We start from the raw sequence: 23,514 nt of genomic DNA, 5'->3' as shown, positions 1-23,514 counted from the left end.
ATCTACAGAGAATGGCATACTGTCAAATCTAGTGACAACCTAATAAAGATACACGTTCTTCATTTCAGGCAATGTTTGGAGTGACAATTATGGTTTAGGAGAAGAAACAAAACTTTGAGAGAAAGTGTAAATGCTATATTTTGCAACTGAAGGAACTTATTAAAATAACACATTCTTTTGGCCTCTTTTCTATTTCTCTATGAGCAAATAAAGCAGATTGGAAAAATGATCGTTCCCATCAGGAGATTCTGAAAAGGCATAAAATAGATTAAACTGCTCTTGTCTTTGTGTTTGAATATAGAAACAACAAAAAGTAATTTCAGTTCAGAGAAGCTGAAGGTAAACAACAGTAATCTTCAGTTTCATTTTCGTTCCGGCAGGTCTCCTCACTGATGGTTTCCCATTAATTGCTTTTCTAGTTACCTAGCTGAGCATAACTGTGTGAGATCACATCGAAACAAACCCACCTTGTTTTCTAACTCCTGCAGGACCAACCTTATTTTTTGGCCCTGGAATGTACAGTTCTGGCTTCCAGGAGTGAAAGGTCAACCTGTTAGCCCTTTTTTAAAAAAAAAACTTTGTATTCTTAGTATTACTATTTTTTGACTCCTCATAGACATGCAATGTTTGACAGCAAGCCTTTCATTCATGTTTCCCAGTTGTCCTACAGTCATGGAAGCATCTTGCTGTTCCCTAATCTTTCTCTTTTTTCTCTGATGACTTTAAATGTTAGAGAAACCACCGTTATGCCCACAACATGGGGGCTAATCTGATCTGTCTCATCACACACCTGCTCCTACAAAAAGAAACATTAATGGGAGCAATCAGTCCTGCTAACGTGGAACACATCAGCACTTCCACATGAGTGAGAGCGATCCAAAGTGAAGCAGTAAGAAAGCAGGTAATAATAGTGGGATGGAGAGCATAAGAAGTGGTAGAATGAAAGAAAGGCATAAAAGGCAGAGAGAACAGCAAGTTCACAGAAACCAGAAGATAAAGTGCCAGAAGATGCAACAGAAATTCTGAAAAAGTGAAGCCAAAACCCAGGCCCCATTCAAAACATCAATGTGCTTAAGAAAGTCTTATCCTGAGAGTCACCAGGGGCTTTTAGCCTCTGAAGTGGTTCACAAAAACTACTCTTCACCGTAAGGTCTAATAGTAGCCACTCCTTGAATTTCCAGTGATATGAAAACTGTACGGAAGAAAACCAAAATAGTATCACACAACTGCTAAATTCAGGTCAAAAACTGGAACTAAAGGAAGAGAAATGTAACAAACAGATGACGAAAATTAACATAGACAAAAGTAATGTGTAAGAGGAAGAAGCTGTGCACAGACCATTGTAGTCACCACTTTTTTTCACCTGGCTTTCATAAAGAAAAGGCTTTTAGAAAGAGGAAACTAATACCCTGCTTTGTGGGGGGAGCAATAGGAAGAGACTACAGAACACTCCAGTAGCGCAAGGCTGTTACACAGCAGATCTTCCCACACCTTTGCCTCACACCCGCAGACAGAACGGCACCCGCCACGGACACACGGGCAGTATCTGAAGGTACTTGCAGTATCGTTCATTCAACTCCAAGGGCAGAACACTTTCCACGCACTCTACTGCTATTAATAATTGATTCCTTTTTGTTCCACAGTCCTCCCACTGTAACTATCTCAGATAAGAATGATTTTGCTCTCTTCCCTTCCATTACTCTCCCCACTTCCTTCACTGTATCTCCTTTCTGCCCGTAGCTTTTTCTCCAAGTATTCTCTTCTCCTTAACCTCACCAATCACTCCCATCTCTCTCTTCCTACTTATGCTCCCCAAAATCCAGTCAACCCGTGCTCCCCATTCACTCCCCTCCTGCTGTGCCTTTTGCACCCTTACCAGTCTGCACAACTCATCTGTCCGGCAGTGTTCCTGCCTGGGGCCCTGGGGTACAACCTGGGATCTGAAAATACCCTACAGTGGCTGCAGGTCTAGGGGAAACAGTGTATTTGTTTGGAGTGTGGTTCCTCCAGGATGTTTATTGCATCCTGCCTTTTACCTCAAACACCATTATCTTCCCTTTTCTCCCCTAAAAAATTCCATAATCAGTCTAGTTAATTTTGAACTAAATTGGCTCAAAAAGAAAGCAAGAATCTGGGTTAAAATTCTGCCTCCACTAGGACGAATGACAGAATTCCCATTGACTACAAGGGGCTGGTGTTTCATCCTTAGAACATACTGGGCCTGTGAACTTTAAATCCTACAGGATTACATAGAACAAACAGTGTCAAAAAGATTTCATTACTTTTTTCTTATCAGTTTACAGAAATTAGTAGCTGAAGGGTATACAGAAATGTAATAGTTTTTTCATTTGATTGAATCATTGGATAGAATTTGCATGATCGGATTCAAAATTTTTACAAAACTTCACTTGGCCGTAAGGGACAGTCCAATGGCGTGAAGCTGAAAGGGCTGAAGGGCCATCAGCAGTGGTTAATAAAGAAGCAAACTTAAAGGGATGTGGGGCAAATGGGAGGTTTTCATCCTCACTGACAGCTTGTGGGTACTGATCAGTGAGGGGAAACGGGTATGTGGCTGGGGAAAAAAGTGAGGCTGTTGAATGGTGACTGGCTTATCAGTGACTGTGTGAAACCTGGAGAGGTCCCTGCCCCTTACACCCACTGGTCAGTCCCCTTCCTCCTTTCTGTTAGTTCATAATTATCTCAGTATTGAACACTGATTATTAAACACAGAATCTTGAATCCTGATTTGATACTTGGGAGAATCAAGGTGGCAGAACCTTGGAAGGATGATGGACTACAGAGGAAGAAGAAGGATGGGAACAATTTTTGCAACTGTTTTGTTTTTCCCCCGGAATAATGGTTCTGTCAGAACAGAGAGAAGCCCTGGTAAAGAATTACAGAGCACACAATTCACGGAGTCACTCACACATGCATTTAAACTAAACAGGAAAAAGAAAATTTTATTATTTGAATCACATGCACAAGGAACTAAAACTCAGTTTATATCATCTCATCCCAGGTTCCCAAGAAGCTGATGTTAGAGCTGGAAAACAACACTTTATGTCGTGATTCTCAGCCTAACTTTTAATGGAGTTACAGAACAGATTCCTTCACAGATGAGAAGGCTAGAATTAACTCTTGGAAAAATCTCATGTCATAGTCTATCTATTGTTATGAGAAAGTCTGGGAATGGGGATTTAAATAATCTTCTATAACTTTCCATGGCTGTTTTCTATTATAGCAAAGTTGCACAATTTAGTTGCACTCTAAATATGTAAGTCTAATTTCCAATTTGAATTAATATGGGGCTTACTTCTGGCAGTTGTGTTTATAATTTTCTTCTGTGAGATTAAAGATGCTTTAGCAGTCAGAGTTTGCTTAGCACGAAGGAATTATACTACACAATCCACCACCTTCCAATTTGCTTTTTTATAAACTAAACTTATCAAGTGGTTTAAGTAAAAGGTGGCAGCGATGGTACTTTCGCCATCAGATGTGCTACAAATCTGGCAGAAAGCTGATGATCACAAGGGACAGACTCCTACTGTATGGACATTCCAGGGATGAAGCATATTTACTTCTCTCTAACAGGCAGGATCCTTAGCTAAAGACCAGCTTTGCTGACTTTCCAGCATGCACAGAATGGGACAAAAAGGTTTAGCATGCAAGCAAAGAATAAGAGAGGAACACACAAACAAACCGACTAGAAACAAAATTCAGATACTTTATCATGGTCTCAGGTTGTTCCTGATTCGTTTAAGGTGATTTGCATGTATAGGAAACATCATCTGCTACACAAGCAAATAGACTACGATCAACAAACAAGAGTTATTGATGTTAAAGGAGTTGTAGTAGAGTATTAACTGAACAGGAGTTTGCAATGCATTAGGGATTTGTGTTATGTACTGGTGACCGTGTTCCACAAAACCAACGGTTTTGGGGTACCTAAAGGCAGGGATTAACTGGAACCAGCGTTCCACTTCTCTTTTACCAGCACTCTTTCCATTCAACTCACCCTCCCAGGTTGCTGTTACTGGAGTGAGGACACTCTCAGGCAGCCTCTGGCTGCATCCAGAGTAGAACAACATATAGAACAATGTATCCACCCATTTGCTCGCCCCTTGCACATGGAGGGCCTCCCGCAAGACCACCGTCGACCAAACTTGAGTGGTTTTCCCATCACGCGTTGTGCGGTTATGCCTTTATGCCAGGAAAATGGAAGCTGTGCTCGCTCTACGACATCTATTTTGTAGACAGCTTTCGGTGCCAAGAATGTCTAATTGTTGTGCAACTGCACCTTTGTGCAAACCACTAAGAGGAAATTCTGTGGAAGAGAGGGGATGTGCAGAAAAGCGTGGCATTACCTGCACAGCCTGTCTTCCACTGAAGGCTACTAACTCTGCCAGTCAGTAGCTGAACTGGTCTCTTCAGCCAAGAGTGGCTTGGCACCGAATTTCAGTCACCGTATTGCTGCTCAGTCAGGTTTAAGTAACACAGTTATTCTTTGTCATATCAATGAGTCACTTGTTTGTAATGAAAAGAAAAAAGTCAGCCCTCCAAATAGCAAAGAAATTTTGCCTTCTTTTCTTTTATTTAATTTGATGTAGGAGACCGTACTATCTCAAATGGCACAAATCAAAGCATGTAAGTTAAATCATCACTAGTATCTAGTGATTCAGGGAGAGAGGTGTGCACACCGAACACACGTAAATCATATAGGAGTGATATCCTGCAGGCAAAAGGAATGATTTTGGGCATGCACAATACTTTAAAGTTCAAAATGTAATTTAAAGATGCTAAACCCTTCCTGGTAATCCTCATGCATGTTTTTTTAACTATATCTACTGTTATATTCTAAAGGAATTCTTCTTCAATAATATGCCATAATTTAATGCAGTGATGGTAATGCTGATTCAATTTTCTGCTTGCATATCTCCTAAATCCATATTATATATAAAAAAAAAAATCACTGGTCCTAGGTGTAAAAATCTGTACTTCTAATCATCTATGTGGCCAGAGTTAATGATCCAGTAATAACTGTCATTTGATAAACTGATCAATCATACCTTATCTGCACTACCATAACATGACAGAGGCATCCACTAGTGAAAACATTAAACAAATAAAAGATCTGTTGTTTCTGAGCACGGATTAAAGGATTATTTAACCAGCTGAAAGCAGTGAGGGTGAAATTATATCAAACAATGTGGAACCCCCATTTGTTTCAAACTGAAAACTGGGGATTCTGGTGAAGAGCAGAAGGAATACAAACACTGGGTTGCATTATTTATGGAAGATACAATCCTAAGAAAAATCCAAAGTGCAGGAAAGAAATGCCCAAGTTCTCTTTCATTTTGCATGCAAAAAAGTTTATACTGAAGAAAGATCAAGCGTATCTTGTTCAAATGTATGTGCTGGGACAAGCACATGAATGAAAATGTCTAAAAGCAGTCAAATAAAATATGAACAGTCATATATAACAGTATCAATGTACCACTGGCCTGTTTGTTCCATTAGACTGATATTGTTTATGTGTCTGAGTAATTACTAGTCCAGGTTAGGAAAAACTTCCCAGATTTCATGCCAGGAGCATTATAGCAGGGTGCACACATGAAATCATAGCTCAGTTCTCTGCAAACCATTAAAAACAATCAGAGCACACAAAGCAAGGTGGAACTATTGAAGAGGAATGACAAATGAACAGTATATGCCCATGCTTGCAGGCTGAAGAGTTAGGTTTGGCTTCATAGACCTTGGGAGAGGTGCTTAAGGAATCTCAGGTGCACGCCTAGCTCTTGATTCCGGCAGCTGTGCCGACTCCATCGTGCCAGCAGCCAACAAGCGCAAGGGGATGGAACAGATACAACCCTCTTCAGACGCCTAACACACTGAGGGATACACGGGGTGAAAACGGCGGGGAAAAGCAATGCTATAGATGTAGTTTATCTGCCCTGATGATATCCTAAATTTGTTAACAGCCCCAGTCGCATCACCGGACTGCATAATTAAGATTTTAACACACACACGTGCACGCTGCGATGTCCAGCAGGCCTAGCAGTAAGGAACTGGGAGCCATGAAGCACCCGGTGCGGTCCCTGGAAAACAGATCAGCAACGCTTCGTGATAGAAACTGTGTTGCCACTTTTACATCTTGGCAGGATGTGACAAGAATCTCTTTCAAACTATCTAGCTTAACCGGAAAGAACAGAATGTAAAAACCCTACCGCATATCATTCTTGCTCCTCTGATCCTGCCTGTTTACAGAACCATCGCCAAATACGCTCACCTCCAAACCCATGTATATATAGATTGTTCCACACATACATAGAAAGTCAGAGGCGGGTACACAGGCGTACCATCATACACAGAAGATGACCTTCTAGTTCCCAAAACACTCAGTTTCCTAATATCTGCTGTCATGAGTTTGAAAAGCCCCATTTTGATCAGTTTGAGAGAGGCTAATAAGGCCAGTAAATGATCTCTGAGGAAGAACTAACAGTTTTGCTGTTAAGATGACAGCACTGAAGGGAAACATAACCAGCCTTTATATAAAGAAAGGCCACTAAATTTCAGGTGGCACCCAAGAGTTTGTCACGTCAATGGCACACAACACAGAAGTTTTAAATTCAAAGGTCAGGTTACAACTTCCTAATGGTTAAGAGTACCAGAGAAGAGCACCAGAATAAATTGCTGGGGAGGCTGTGGAGTGTCCTGCACCGAAGGTCTTTACGAACACGGTGAATAAGTGTGAGGAGTGACGTAGATACGGTTGATGCTGCCTTGGGGGATGGGTGGATTAGCTAACTCTCGAGGGTCTCTCAAGATAACCCCGTGTCATTTCCAAAGCTCTGCAACTTTAGTGGATTGAGGAAGTGATGAATTAATTATTTATGTGAAAAGATTCTGATAAGGATGATATATCTAGTAAACTAAGATTTTGCTGGATTTATAGTTTGTTCCCTGCCATTTTCATCTCTAGCAGATGAGGTGTGAAATTGCTTCAGGAGAAGGACGCAGCACATAACAGCATCAGGCAGCATTTAGAAGAACAGACCTAAGACTGTCAAACTTCAGGATCGCGCTGAGCTCGTCACTACCTCTGGATTGGCAGATTCCTTTTTTATCGCATATTTGCTAGGAAACTGTGGAACGCGGAGATCTGGTCACATACTCATCCTTTTAATTTTTTCAGTCTGCTATGAAGTCATCCCCTAGAAAACAGCACTGAACAGCAGAACTACAAAATAGGGCACATGCATAACCCTTCTGCTTCACGGGCTTTATGCACTTTGAAACTTCTTTCACAGCCGTGGACTTATAATTCATAAGCATTTGAAGAACGAAGCAGTTACCTCAGACACCATCTTATTATCCCCAGCTTAGTCCAATTCGGCCGAAACAAATATGCCCACACACATACAGAGAGGCAACAAGGCCACCAGGGTACTGGTCCCTACTCAGAAGTACATCTCCAGCAGACTCGAAGAAGAGATGCGAGGCGCTGTTGTGACTATTGTGTTAAGGGGGGGGAAGAGATGAGAAGGTGGCTTCCCAATCCCTCAAAGGTTTTAGATATTTCTACTAACAATATAAACACAGCTTTTGCACCCTTGTACTTTTATCTGCCAGGGGAGAAGTGGGCAAAATCCACAAGCCAAGAGAAGCAATTCAGCGAAGTTTAGAAAGGAGAAGCTAATTTGGTGCAAATTTGCTCAATTATTCTCAAAATACGTGATGTCCATATGGATAGGAAAAGGCATGGGATATAAATGCCCAGTAGCTAGGTTTATATTAGAATGACTGAAGAAGAGAACTACCCAAGGAGCATGCATTTTCCATCCAAGTAATGCAAGTCTAAGCTAAATTTAAATCACTGTAACTTCACCAAGGAGCCTGCATATAACTGAGGGCAGAATTTGACACTGATGTAATTCTGCCTTTGTGTTCTACCTCTTCGAAATCCGTTTTAAATCTATTTGTCATACACGTCTTCCAGCTTTATAAGCTTAAAGGAATTTTTAGCACTTCCTCCTCTCTCCCCAAAGAAAAAAAGGATGCAAAGAAATTAATGAATTAAGATTTAATGCCCAACTTTAATTGCCAAGACAGGACAATTATATTATAACTCATTAACATAAAATCCATTCACCACACATATCCACACCCTAGGCTCTTTATGTTTCAGACACATCACGTAAATTCACACCACTCAATGGAAAATAAACGCTACTACTAATTTTTAATAAAATACTAGTTAATTCACATCTACCATAATTGAAATACAAGAAAAAACGTTGTTATTAGCTCCCTACTACAGACCATACAAAGATTTTAATGAACTTTTTTATTTAGTCAGCACTCTGAAAATTAATTTCTTAAACTAAGAGTTCTTATCTTTCAGGAAATTGCCTACATATAAAAATGGCCACTTATAATTATTCAGTGCCTTAAAAAAAGCATGATTGTGAATATTTCAGAGTTTAATTTTTAATAATTTCCTTTTGAAATATCTTATTATGCCAATGTGCTGGAAAAACACATGGATGGAAATACCAATATAGAATTTAATGTAGATGTCCCAAAAATTAATAAATATGTTCCTATATGAAAACCTTTGTTCCAGACATACCTCTAAAGCTTCCCTTCTTGGCCTCTCCACCCTATAGAAAACAATATTTCCATCTTGTACTACCTTGCTCCAGCAACCTCCTGAAACCCCATCCCTTCTTTCACTGAATACTAACTAGAAGTGAGATAAAAACTTCATATCTTAAAGTCTGGAGAGTATTTTAATTCAAAACAATAATTTTTCATTTAAAAGCTGCACAGAAATCACACAGTTCCAGTTCTTTCAGAAAAGCAAGCAAAAGACTCTTTCCTCTTTGCTAGGTTGACAAAACTGACAGCATACTAATGTACAGGTAAAAATCAGCTATGCCAAAGGACTGTCACACAGAAAATCCATTATTAAACAATCTGGTTCTTTTTCAAAGTATTAAACATTGTGTACTGCATACTTCATTTTCAGTGCTTTGAGCTCTCTCTTCCTCATCTCTTCTCAACTCAGAGGAAAACAATAAAAGTGACACTATCATAGATTTCCAGCTCCTGCAGCCTTCACCCCAACACACGTTTCCCCCCACTGACTATCTGGTGCTTTGCCATATTCTTAGCTGGGTAATCTTCAAACGCTCTGGCCTTCACACGGATAATACAAATGCTTACAGGGGTGTGTTCCAGGAGAATCCTGCTGGTAAGGGACACCTGTCGTGGTTATTTAGTGTCACGCATTTCCTCCGAGTTCTTTTCTGCATTTTAAAGCCTGGCAGAATCCACTGGGGTTTTTTCAAGTTTCAGAAAACATGGATAAAGTAATTTCCAAATATCTTGTGTTGGTGTGTAAAATAACATGACTTAGGTCTAGTTAGCACAGCCATTGGTGCAAGCCTGTGAACTTCAGCTGACTTTGTTTTGGCGAAAGTAGACAAAAGCATGACCCATCTCTTGTCCCAAACTGCAAAATGAACCTCAAATAGTACTTTGTGCACAGGGAAACTATGCAAACAATCTGCTGATCATCAGGAAGTGCAAACATGGACCAGTCGCTAAGGAGGTACTGTCTATCTGATCCTATAACTAGGGGAACAAAAGAATTTTGGGAGGTACTTAGAGGGAGGAGACACTGGAGGAAAGGCAGAAGAAAGGAGAATGCAGGCAACTGAATAGAATCAAAACCCTGCACCAGACTACGCACTGCGTAGGTACCACGACGCTAATCCACCTGACTCGTCTGGACCGCAGCATCCCTCCTGCAAAACAGGGAGGTCACGTAACGAACTACAAACAATAACCTGCACAACTTCTCTCCCAGACTGCACCACCTCTTCCACAAAACACAGAGGTAGCTTCAATCATAAAATTCACTCAATTTGAGCTTCGTAACGAGGATCCTCATAAATTTAAACCACCACTGTGCCTTTGACCTCTTATTCTCTGGAGCAGTTGAAAACACAGTGTCTACAAGAGGTCTCCATACGCCTCTTGCTTTCCTGGAAAGGATCTGTGAAATGTCTGATTCCATCTAACTTTAGCCTTCTAAAAGTTATGTGGTCTTAGCTAGACCTCAGAGTGGCTTCCAGTGTATTAACTAAGCTGAAACACTTATTTCAGTGTCTGCTCCAAAGACAAAATGAACAACTACCTCAGGCTAGGCATCTGCCTTTGGATAACTGTGCAGACAACATGAAGTTAAGCAACTACGTTCTGTTTAAAAGTGTAGCCTGTGAAAAGGAATTATTTGTTGTATCATTATAAAAACAGCATATATAGCTCTCAAGGGCATTTCTCCTCCTGGGCTCAAGCTCCCAGCTCCCACTAGTTGGGTGGCCTCTCTCTCCTCTTTCATCTCAAACCTTTATTTTTTTTTTTTCCATTTTGAAAAATGGAGTGCCTGACTGACTGATACAAACAGGCCTATTTCCAAATCACATCAACAGCTCCATCTGTCAAAAAGTTCATCTTCAAAGCAATTTCAAAAGCTGAGCTATCGGCACTAGGTGTTAGCAATAGTTCCATACATCAAGCATGCTACACACAAATGCACCACATGGCACTAACAGGGAACACAACTTCCTATACCAAGTCAAGGGAGAGTGAAGTAATAGAAACTGAAAGAAGATAAAATGTTTTGTAGGTAGTGGAACACCAGCTGATAGCAATTTCTCTTTCAAGCCACAGCATACTTAATTTATTTATAGGCATTGGAAAAATGTTATTGGCACAATCCTGTGTAGGAAAATAGACTAGAAGTGCCACTTCATGAAAAAGCAGCTCGGAAGGAGAAATATAAAGGAAATGAAAAACGTTTGCCTAAATATCAAGTCACATTTCTTGCAATAGAATAATGATGAAGCCAGGAGAAAAGTTAGGCAATTAGGAGTGAGAACAACTAAGTACAGCCAATACCAGGCACACAGCAATGGCATATTTCGGAGTTCTGTTGAGGAAGTATCTAAAGATGAAAAGCAATAGATCATGATCTTTATGATCTAAACTATCAAGATTCATTTATTTATGTTTCTGACAGTGGGACATGTCATGCACATCAAGATTCTGCTGGTATTTTTCAGATAGGCTTGTGCTTGTCATGGCTTTACTTGAACATGGCTTTTCATGGATTTTTGTTTTTTGATATTTCAGATTGTCTGACCTGTGTAAAAGTCATCAGCCCAAGTGGACATTCAGATAGACAGGATGTTTTCTTACCATGCTTGTAAGAAAAAGCAAATGGACAAACCAACCCAAATCCCTTCTTTCTTAAGTGATTGCTGAAAAGTTTTTAGGCTCTATCATGAATGTCAGATTTTAGCAGACACTCATGCAAACACGCAATTTGAAGGCTGAGAAGCAGCAGTCTTCCCCTTGATGCATAACACATGCAGAAGGACCAGACAGTCTCGATATAGCTGGAGATGGGCACTTTTTTTGACCTTGCGTTTTTGTGTCAGCAACCTGAGATTCTCCCATGATTTAAGAAAACCCTCACATAATTAAGCACAGTTTTTTAAACACTGAAGGCTATTGAAGTAATCTGAGCTTACTGAAGTAAGCAATTGTGGAAGATAGATACTTAACAAAGAGAACCTGGAGGATGAATAAGAGCATTTGGCTTTTGGTTGTACAAATGGTTACCAGCTGGATATTCACTGTGGCTATTCACCGCAGTGAAGGGGTGCTGAGAAGCTTAAATTTAAAAAGAGTGCTGCTACTTGCAAAACTAGATAAAAATATATTGCCTTTCTAAGGGCATACTGCAGACAATCATCACGTGAGTCTTGTTCCACTTGTATGTCAGGGAAATGGTAGAAAAGCCAGGAGGGAGGGAGGGAAACGAATGTACTGGTACCTACAGAAAAACGGCCATTTTGCAGTTCTGCAATTAATGTCAAGGATGCAAGGTGGTGTTGACTGATAAAATCAAAGATGGAAATGTTGCTTACAGAAGAAGTACATAATTATTGAACTGTGCTCTCCTTTGAGATAGCTACATATAATCTGGATTTTGAGGATAAATGGGCCTTACGGGTTAGAGTGAATTTACTCTAACCATAAAAACCATTAGTGCTAGAGTTCAGAACAGAATTAATAAATCATGGCTACTTTTTTTTTAGCTAACACTGCTTCCTTTAAGGTCTACTGAGAAAGAAGCAGACACATTTTTTCTTAGATGTCTGTATTTAACACTACAAAAATCAGGGGTTCTTCCCTTTCTCAGTTTTACAGACTTCTGTGGCCTTTTGTCAGCAGCTTTTCATTGCTTGGTTTTAATTATGAAAGATCATTACACAGGTCCTCACTGAACAGAGAAACAAGCCTAGATGCTGGAGCCTTCATAGCAATGATATATTTGCTCTTAGAGACTATGACATGCATTTTCTGATTTTTTTTTTAACCCCCACCAACTAAAAGAAAGGAGAAACTCCCTGAACACATTAAAATAATTACAACAATGCTTACTTACATTGCATTCAAGATTGCTGTAATATGCAATGATCCCTAGGATTGCTTATATGTGCATCCATTTATCAGAGAGTTCTGTTTATGTGTTGTTAAGGACAAAATGGCAAGTGAAGGACTAAGCGAATCAATTGCCCAGCTTATAAATTAAAGCTGTTCCAGGAACAGAACCTACTTAATATTACAGGTTTGAGGCTACTGTCTTGCCTTGTGGTTAGGGTGAACATGATAGTTGCAGATTTTGGGGCAGCATTTCAGCTGTGTGCATCCTGTATGACTAGAGAGGCACTGCAAGGATGCACGTGTGGGACAACAATGCTGCTTACTAATCTCCCCTAGATAAAACAGATCCAATCCTCAAACAGCGGTTTCAAGGAGGACATCGAATGCTGGTCCTCAGAAATAGCTTTCCTGTCCCTACACTTTAAGGGCAAAGTACATTAAGTCAACAAGACCTTTAAAGAAAGCTGCAGGGCAATAACTGACAGCGCAGAGACACGTATCAGTGGCAAGGTCCATTGATCTATTGCAGCCAGAGGACACAACAGACAGAACACGATTAAATGACTAAGCAATGCTTACCAAACTGATACTGGTTTCCAGCATACTACGCTTAGGGAACTTTTTAGTGCAGAACACCACCAGAATACACGAGAACTGCATTCTGCTTGGCACCATTTTGCTGTTTAAAGTAACTTTCTAAATGACCAAGGAGTGCGAAGCTAGAATGCAAGCAATCAGATTAGAGCAGAAATAACAGTATTTTATGCAAATATCTTTAATCTGGAGCACTGAGAACAGGAAGAAAAACAGTTGTGATTCAATTAGTGTTCTGATGACCTGCGCCTTAGGTTTATAGCAGAAAGAGATTTAATTCCTAAATACAAATTCATTGTCATGTTTTATCTAATGAATTGAAAGAGAACAGTTAACTCATTTTCATCCAAATCTTTAACCCTAGGGTTAGATCACAACCTTTACTCCTGCCTGGACAAAAAATCCACTAATATTAAAGTGCCAAATCATTCATAGGAAGTCCTCCTGGCTCTACTAGAAAGCAAGTGAGACAGGGAGAAGCAGTCAGAGGAAATGGGCTGCCTTTTGCCAGTCCCTGTCTACATCCATGGAGGTTTGCACGCCAGTGACAACCATGGTTAATACCTGTCCTGAAGTTTATGCACATTACTTCCATCAAACGAGGACCTGTATTTTTTTCAGGTGGTGCCAAAATGTCTGATACTGATTCATTGCTTTTCCCTTCTTTGCTTTGACTGGAAATCTATTTTAAGAAATACCTTCTTCAGCATTTCTTGTGTGCTTTCAATGAAATTAGCTGTATCCATTAATCAAAATACAGTCGCAGGTTCACAGTGCTAGAGTGGCCGTTCTGGGAAGGACGCTGATTCCATTCCCCTTCTCCATAGCTAACTCAGCTATCAGTGTGTCATTATCTGCAAGAGATTTAACTAACAAGATTCAGAACACCTTCAAAGAGACTCTACATCCTCTTTAAAATACCTCTCCCAATGCTGAAGCATTGCTGTCATTACAAAGGCTAAAATTAACCTTCTTTGCTGCAATGTAAACATATTGCTCCTTGTTGTACCCACAACGGAGCAAGAACAATTCCTTCACTTTGCAGTTAATTTTATGTATTCGATAATAGAATTTGTGGGGTGGTTTGAGGGTTTTTTTTGTTGTTTTGATTTGTTTGTTTGTTTTCACTCCACAGAGGACGTGCTCCTCTCCTTCAGTCTTTCTTTGCAGAGTATATTTTCTGCATCTCTGGCCATATCTGTTACTTTTCCCTGGGGACTTTCCAGTTGATCCATACTATTCTAGAAGCCTGGTCCTCAAATCTGGACAATGTATTCCAGCCAAGGCCTTACTGGCGCTGACTACAGCCGAAGGATTACTCATAGTTACACATGCCAGTGCAACATTTGCCTTTTTTACAACAGAATGACATTGTTGACTCATGTTCTATTTGTAATCCAGTGTAATCCCCTACCTTTTTTCTCTGAATTTATTATGATCCGATTGTTTTTCATCCTGTCCTGTGCAGACAATTATTCTTACCTAAGTAAAGAACTTTGCACCTGCCCAGACTGAACTTCATCCTTCGTTTTCAGACCATTTCTTTACCTTCTTAAGGTGACTGTAAATTTTATTGCTGTGCTACATTTAGTAAGCATACTAATTACATGATCTACAGTTTAATGGAAATGGTGACTAATACTGGACCCAAAACAGACCACAGAGGAACCCTCCTCAATTTATCCTTCCAGCCTGACACTGAACACTGACAGCTACTACCAGAACATAGTTTTCCAACTGATTTTGTATCCACCTCATAACTGTTTCTTTTAGACAATATTTCTTTAACTTGCTTGCAAGACAGTAATGTAAGCCAATGTCAAAAGCCTTATTAAAGTCAGGGTATGTGATACTGCAAGATTATCCCTGAGCCTCAAGGCCTGTAAATGTCACAGAAGAAAATTCGTTTAGTTTGACATCCCCTTCCCTTCTTGTTGCTAATAAATACTTGCTTTAATATTTATTCCAGGACTTTTTTTTTTTTCCCCCAGGATTTCAGGTTCAAATCACAGGATATAATTTCCAATTTTTCTTCCTTTCTATAACTTTAAAAAATATGCATGCTGCTCATCCTTTCCCAGTCTTCCACAATTTCACAAATTTTTAAAGAGAACTTTTAGTACCTTTAACGTTATTTCGGCCAATTCCAGCTGGTTTGCAATCACCTATTTTACTCAAACCTGTTCCTTCTGTAATCCAGAATCTTACACTTCATCTGAAGATACTAATCACGATAGCCACCTGGTCACAGCTGACCTTTCAAGGGAAAGCCAAAGCAAAGACACATAGTGCTGTGGCCCTCTCGGCAATGCCTTTCTATCAGCGTCTCTCTCCACTGAGCCATCGTTGTTCTTGATTCTTCTTTTCCTTCTAATACCCTCGTAAAAAATTGTTACTCTTAATCCTTGCCCAAACATCTCATTTTATACGTGGCTTTCTGAGTTTGGGGCTACTGTTTGTGCTCCCTTAAGGATTCAACCAGGTCTCACTTTCTTTACGTAACTTCTTGCCGCTAGTCACCAAGAGCTTTACCAGTAACCAAGCTCTTGGCTTTTGGATAATTCACATTTGTGCCCTTTACACCGAGGAAACGCCAATTGTCCTTATTTTTTTCCTCTAATTTCTGCCTTACCAATTCTCAGTTTACTGAAACCTGATTTTGAAATAATAATATTTTGAAATAAATTTGTCTTTATTTTTATGTTCTTCCTAAAAATTCTGCATTATGCCTTTTTATGGCCATTGTCACTCTGCTTTCATGCTCCATAGGAGTTCCTGTTTTTCAATTAGGATCAAATGACGGTTAGTAATCGTCTATTAACTCACAAGCATACAAATATGTTTAAATACTGTGGAAATTACTCTTCTGACTGGCTAGTGATTTAAAATTCACCTGACATGCAGTATAAATCTACTGCTGTGCCATCCAATATTTAAGTCAAATAATATTTCAAAGCTGGGACATTGCCCTGATTGGTTTGGCCTTGTTAAATCAGAGTACAAGCCAAAGCAGCTAGTTTGAATAATAAACTGGGGTCTCTCTGCAAATAAGGAAGGAAGCTTTTCAGGCATGTATTTTTAAACACACTTCATTTTTAAAGTTTTAGGTAGGTTTCCAGAAATGAACTCCTATACACTGAACTGAGGCAAAGGGAAGGAGCCCCCTGCTCACCAAGGGATGTCAGTGAGAGCAGGGTTGGGCCCTGCAATATTCCCCAAAATGCATTTACTTCACTGGGAGCCGGATGAGCATGGGAGGCATGAACTTCCCTTTAAAAATCATGTCTGCTTCATACTCAATGAAATAAGAGATATTAAGAGAAAGCCAGCACCATTATTGACAAAACTAACAAGTGCTCCCCGAGTGCTAATAAAATTCTAGACAAGCAACCTATCGATCACTGTCTCAGTTCAAAGCACATCAGCCATAACACAATCGCAGACAGGGACCCCCATCTCTGTCACTTCTGTTGCCATATTTAATGACAGAATTGGTTGCTTACAAGCTTATAAGGAATTTAGTACTACGCTTTTAGCACACAGAGAACCATGTGCACCTGCTTGGAGGATATAAGCAGCCATATGTGCTTGAAATGCATTTGATGGAAGACAGTATATTTCATGTGCTGCATCTCAGCTATTGTTCTCTGTTGATTCAGTTAGCATGTTTTAAAATTGTACTGATTTACTGAAGATTTACAAACATAATTCATGCACAGTTGTCCTATGAATAAGCCTCTAAAGCTAATTCAACCACAGTCAAAAAATAAATTGCAAAATAAGTTATTCAACTGAAATCTGCCATCTGAGGCACAGTAATAGAAAACATTTATTATAAAACTAACATGTATTTGTGGCTAGAGATGTGTACAGTACTTATCTCTCTGAAAGGAATTTATTCAGGCTTTTCTCAAAGAACATCTTAACTGGGCTAACAGAAAATTACATGTTCAAAAATAATTGTAGGTTCCATGATTTTCACCCTGCATCACAGGCTTCCTATTATCATCCTTTTTGTTTTGGAAGGCTTGTGAATTTTAGGCAAACTTTATTCTGCACAGCTGAAGGAGGCCATTTCTGGAGTCTGGATTTGCCACTGGGACACTGGAAAGACACAGGTACAATTCAGTGCAGGAGGAGAGGCAGCACGAATACCAATACATCCATCTCTAGATATAAAGCTCTCAATTTGACAAATTCACTTCCGTGGGGCTGCTGGAGTGTGAAAGTCAGAGGCTATGCCATGCTGGAGGCCTCAATCCACTCAAAAGCAGGGTTTCCTCTTCCGAAGTGAGGGTTATTTTGCCAGTTCAGACTTTCATTAGTGCTGAGGGGGAATTCTTTGAAACGACAGAGAGCTCATGTCTGTAATTAATAATGATAATCAGGTCTACACGAGCATGTCTGACATTAGAATCAGTCATTGGTAGGTCCAATTCAGGCACATGAAGATTTTCACACGCTACAGTGGAAAAGGGATTTTGGATTTCCACCCCAGGGCAGATAATGAAATCCCTGAGAGGTAATATCCCTGCCCAGAGTTCTCAGTTACTAGGAGGAGGACTGGGAATAAAGACAGTGTAAATAAAGACAAAGGCTGGAAGACAAGGGAGAAAGTTCAGACTATTTCTAATCAGGAGCTTCTCTTCCTGAGAAGTCCAGCAGCTTGGAACACTTGGGATTTCTATCACCAGTGATGGGTAAAATTCTCTTTGTAGCCAGTCCCTTTGCCTCAGTGCAGGAGGCAGGGTCAGGACAGGAGACTCAGGCCAGCTCAGGCCACTGCAATCTGCCAGTGTCACAATCCAAATGGAAAGGGCGAGACTTGCCCCTGCTTGAACCGACAATTCCGCAGTTCAGTAGATGGTTTTAAGCACAGACTTGGGAAAAAGTTCAGCACTACAACAGAACCAAGCTTTTCCCCCCTCTTACTGTGTCCTTCTATAGCCTTGTCGTTAATGACAATGGCAGCTCAACAGTCTAAACATTTTTGGATTCAGACCTTATGTATCTGCAACACAAAGTGCATCCCATCACTTCCACTGTTACTGTGCGCAGTGTAATGATGTTTTTTTTTAAAAAAAAAAAAAAGCCCTACAGCAAGCGAACTGGACACCATTCCTAACTGTTTCCAGCAAATTTAAGCCTAACAAAATGTACTCCTTATTTGTGCATCTTACTATAAAAATTAGTAACACCTATTTGTCCGTAGAACAATTTACTGCACCTATTGAGAGGTGGCTTTAGCAGAAATTTTCAATAACAAACATATGTTTTTATTTAGCAGTTTTCACTTATAATAATACATAAAGTCTTAATGAGTTAATTTTCTGGCAAGTCTAAATAGGTGCAGAATACCAGACACATTTAGTTACCGTACCAAAATCTCTGACTTCAGAACGTTACGCTAAACTTTTTCCCTGATTCCCTCTTTTCTTTCTCCAGTGTAGATGGAGAAGACTAGGAAAGTATGTCAAGTTAGCTGTCAAGCTCCTTAAGAACTCTTGAATGACCTTGTCAGGAAAAAAAACCCAAAAGCCAACCCTTTGATTCATATTTCAAAATCCTGACTAACTTGCGCCTTCCACCCTTCTGCTTTCGGCTTTGCAACTCTGACAGAATTGAGTTCAATATTAATGACTAGCAATCATTTTCAGGCTATACGCTCTCCTGCCTTCTGCAGTCCCAATGCCTCGTTAGCCCGGCTCAGTCGGTGAGATGCTCACCTTCGTAGAGGTTTCTCCGGGGTTCAAGATGAATAAAAAGCTGGGCTGGTAACTAGGCTAAAAATAAATTCCGAGCACTCAAGTACCCTCCGAGATGCAGCTGAATCATTCAAGTTGGCTTCCCTTGAAAAGGCATGTTATGCAAAAACACCTCGTGTGACTCTCTAGGGGTTGTATCAGTGAAAGTCATACATGCTTTTTTACAAAACCAGGTATTTCTTTTCTTGAGACATACATGCAGATATTTCTCTCCGCGTTGCAAGCAGAAAGCGGACAGCTTGATTACGCTGCTATTGCTTTTAAATGCATAATTAAGTAATTCCATCTCCTGAATAAAGCTAGCTTTTTTGTTAGAAAATAATATAGACTTGGTTGGACCCACCAGACTTCTTTAAAGGGTGCAAATAAAGTACAAGCCTAGAAGGAGAACTCTGCTGATTTTCAAAACCTCCGACTACCGTTGGTTTTTCAATCTGTTAAACGTCCTGAATCCTCCAGCTGCCTTTGCGAGATCACTTCTGGCAGGTACTAGCCACCTGCAGTTACTTCTGCACCCTGCCCTCCCAGCTCCTTCCTTGTGATTCTACAGTCTGGCTTCCATAAAAAGACTTCACAATTAGAATATTCAAACATGATTTTAGATTTAGAATTGAAAAATAGATTTTAAACATTAAAAACATGTGAATCCATCCCAAAGAGCGGGAATTCACACAAGTTAGCCTTAGCTTAGTGATGCTAGACTCAGCTTTCCCATACAGCCCAGGGAGAGCGGCAGTTCCTGCTTTTGTTCCTCCACTGTAGGAAGAACTTTCGTGTTGTGAGGTTAAAATTTGCCTTTGGGATATTTCTCAAAATAACAGTTGTGTGGTGAGAACACAGAGCTGCTACTGAGGTCACAGGAGCAAGCTAGGGCTCCTTACCGCAGGATCCGCACCGCCTCTCTGGATACAAGAGCCCCAAGAATACAAAAAAAAAAGCTTTTCTACCTCCAAAATCATACAAGAGCATAAGGGGCATTTAAACACCCCACAGCCAAAAGAAACACCATGGAAAAAGATGTCAGGGCAGGGAGGATGGGGAAATAAAGACTAAAGACAGATTAAACAATTTTCTTGCAGCTTGTGCCGCATAAAAGGTCTAGGACAAGTTCTTCTGACTGTTCTATTTTCTCTGTGTGGAAAATAACAAATTAAATGCGTGGTAGGAAACACTTGGAAAAGAGAAAGAAAGCATCCCTTCCTTCCTTCAACCCAGCACTTCTTATTTAAATGGTACTCTCTTTATATACACATACATATAGTATATATACATTTACACACCTGTACGTATATGCAAATTGAGGATTATTCTTGTCAGCATTGGATTCATAAGGCCCAAAGCAGCAACATGATGTGATTTTCTCTTATTTCATTTTTTGGGTGACAACAACATAGGGGTCAGTGGCTGAAGCCTCACATGCTCCACGTATGTGTAACTAAACCAAGCAACCGTTACCTAAGGTGATTATTTTTGTGTAAGAAATCTTTTTAGAAAGGTGTGAATGGCTATTTTAACGTTTTGTCAGTGTGAATTTTACCACAGCCAAGATTAGTGACCTTTTTGTCAAAAAGAATGACCTATTGGCCAAATAAAGTCCATTTGTAAGATTTAAATGAGCCAAAAGCAGTGTGCAGATCTCTGTGCAAGGCAGAGTATCACGCTCAGCCTGCGTCGCCTAGTCTGCGTCCTGCCTTCTGACAACAGACTATCCATAGCCTAGGAGAAATTTTACACTGAAAGAGAAATGATCCTTTTCTTTGTAAAGAGAGAGGATTCTTTAACAGATGTACGACTGGTTTTATTGCTTCAAGGAATCCACATGACTTTTCAGCTTCTCTAAAACGGTTGGTGTTTTTGCCCAGAGTCAGACATCTCAGTAACACAACGAACAAGACAGTTCTAAAGCATGTGAGTTCAAAATCTTTTTGCAATATTTTGCCAAGATTTATCTTTCTGTTTTTCCTCGTGGGAAGACAGAGGGTCACAAGGCCTCTGAAAGTGGTTGGAGCATAAGTTTCATTTGAAGTCAATAGGATTTGTAATCCTAAATCCCTCAAATGCCTTTGAAAATTCTCTCTGTGGATGTATGCCTTGACAAAAACATCGTCCTTCCCTCTCCTTTGACACTGAAGTTCCATTTCCATAAAGACACAGAATCTACACTCTTCAGCTCTAACACATATAAGCCCCACAATGCTATTCCTCGGAGCTACCTACAGGCGATACAAGGAACATGTTTGGCGATGAAATATAGAAATAGACGTAAAGTGAAATTTTTAAAAGCACGTTCAGAGACTTCCAATGGGTATTTTCTTCCTGAACACTTTAGAAATTTTGAAGATTCAAATCTCTGATGAGCACAGTTGCTCCCTTTTCTGTCTCCTGTTTGTAAAATAAATGACCACCAAAGCTCAAATTGAAAGCAAATAAAGAAAGTGGTGTGTTTTCATCTCCTCCACTGGCCTATCCCTTATCTAGTTACCCCTTCATTCATCTGTATGCGCCTTTCCTTCTTCTTAACTGATTCATTCTTTCTTCTCATTTGTGGTACAATTCACAAGTGTAATTTCATAATATTTGATTTCCAGAAGCACAAAAATATTTTTCTGTAATCCAACTTGCCTTTTTTTTTTTTTTTTTGAAGCAGTTATTAAAAATGTTAGTAACTAATGTAACTATTGGGCACCTCCTGCAATTATGGAGCATTGATATTATCTACTCTTCTGTAACCATTACCTGCTGGTTACATCCCAGTGATATCAGGGATAAGTCATGCTTGGAGAAGGCCTTGTAATTTCCTGTTTCCTGTTTCCCTCTGTGTACTACCTTGTGACTGTTTCACCATGAACTCTTTTTTTTTTTTTTTAAGGAAGAAAAAAATCCCAAACAAACAGAAAAACCCCAAAGTTAAACAAACAAACAAAAAAAAAAACCCCAAACTATCTCCTTGCTCAATAATTTGCCTAAGCAATTTGCTTGCAGGAATACCTTTTCTGAATGTCAGATCACAACAATTATATATGGAAATAGCCGCTGCGCATCCTGAAGGGCGATGGAAGTCTCACGCTCTGCTTGAATGCCACCTAACTTTGAACACAGGATCCCAAAGAGAGGAGGACTGTGCAATGGGTCTACATGGTTGAAATTCGTTTGTACTGTAGTTACCATGTATCACAGAATCCCAGAATCCCAGGTTGGAAGGGACCTCAGGGATCATCTGGTCCAACCTTTCTGGGAAGAGCCCAGCCTAGACAAGATGGCCCAGCACTCTGTCCAGCCGACTCTTGAAGGTGTCCAACGTGGCCAAGTCAACCCCTTCCCTGGGGAGATTATTCCAATGGTGACTGTCCTCACTGTGAAAACATTTCCCTCCGGTGTCCCATTGGAATCTCCCCAAGAGCAATTTGTGTCCATCCCTCCTTGCCCTCTCCATGGGACTCCATGTAAAAAGGGAGCCTCCATCTTCGTTGTAGCTACCCCTTAAGTACTGGTACATGGTGATGAGATCCCCTCTGAGCCTCCTTTTCTCAAGGCTGAAATGTACATGATCATTCCTTTCTAAGTGACTTTAGGATTACATATTTTAAAATCCCTACAAATTTCAGGGCAGAAGTAGGCTGAAATTTATAGAATACCATTTTGAATAAAATTCTAGGAATCCAGCAATCTGCAGTTTGAAAGGCATGATGTTGAATAACAAACCAAAGCTAGTCAAAGAAATCCGTGATCCTAAAAATGCCTTACGCAATGGAAAAAGTCTACGATCTACCTGTGATTTTACAGCTGTAATATCCTCGCCTCCTATGTGTTCTCAAGCAGGAGTTATATGAGCTTCACTGAACATTACAAACAGGAAAAATGAGCAACTGTCAAAAGGCAAACAGAGAACCGAACCGACCTGCGCTTTACATTGTGTGTTGTTACCCTCCACAAACCAAACAGCTGATAACTGGTTCTACCAAATCAAAAGAATCTGTGCAAAATGTCATTTGTAACATTTGTCCTGAAAAATCCCCCAACCCATTCTAGAAAGCTTTAAGAAATAATGAAATGTAAGACCCAAATGGTTTCATACTACACTTTCTGAGGGTGCTCCGGGATGGAGTGTTATAGGATCTCAGTGTCAGAGTGACAAATGTAACAAACAGCCAAGTTAAAATACAATATTCTGATTTTAAGGACAAAATTATGGCATGTTATCAGCTTGCACTACTTTTATATCTGTTTTTCAGGGGACACCCTGCTGAGGTTTCTTTGCATACAGTGTTTTTTACTGACGAGACATTAACTATCAAATACAACCCACGACGCCTGGCAGCATCAGGGCTACTAGTGTTTCCAGCGATGTTCGCCCATGTTATTTAGAATGAATGTCTCTTACCATCCCGTCTGAAAAGTTTGTTGCTAGCCAGGAACACCAGGCAGAGAATGCTTGATGTGGAGTTGCTATCTGAGATCTCTTTTAAATTGTCAATTCAAAGTTCTTTTTCCTGGCATGGCTGTTGTTCCTGGTGCTATCCTGGACATAGCAATTAGAATATCTTTATTGTTTCCTTCCTATCCTTTGGTGGCTGGCCTGGAAATTGTTGAAGTACTGCCATAACTTAACAACTCACCAAGACAAACTGCAAATTGT

At 40.0% G+C, this 23,514-nt stretch overlaps 1 protein-coding gene across 1 annotated transcript in view; it reads right to left on the bottom strand.

Annotated features, from left to right (window-relative positions):
• The window catches only part of SPOCK1 (SPARC (osteonectin), cwcv and kazal like domains proteoglycan 1), a 333,797-nt gene that overhangs the window by 195,962 nt on the left and 114,321 nt on the right, over positions 1–23,514 (bottom strand). The window lies entirely within an intron of this gene.

This window comes from Phalacrocorax carbo, chromosome 8, assembly GCF_963921805.1.
Source record: "Phalacrocorax carbo chromosome 8, bPhaCar2.1, whole genome shotgun sequence".
Classification (NCBI taxonomy): Eukaryota; Metazoa; Chordata; class Aves; order Suliformes; family Phalacrocoracidae; genus Phalacrocorax; species Phalacrocorax carbo.
The sequence above is the reverse complement of the archived record's forward strand: the minus strand, read 5'-3'. Positions and strand labels throughout refer to the sequence as shown.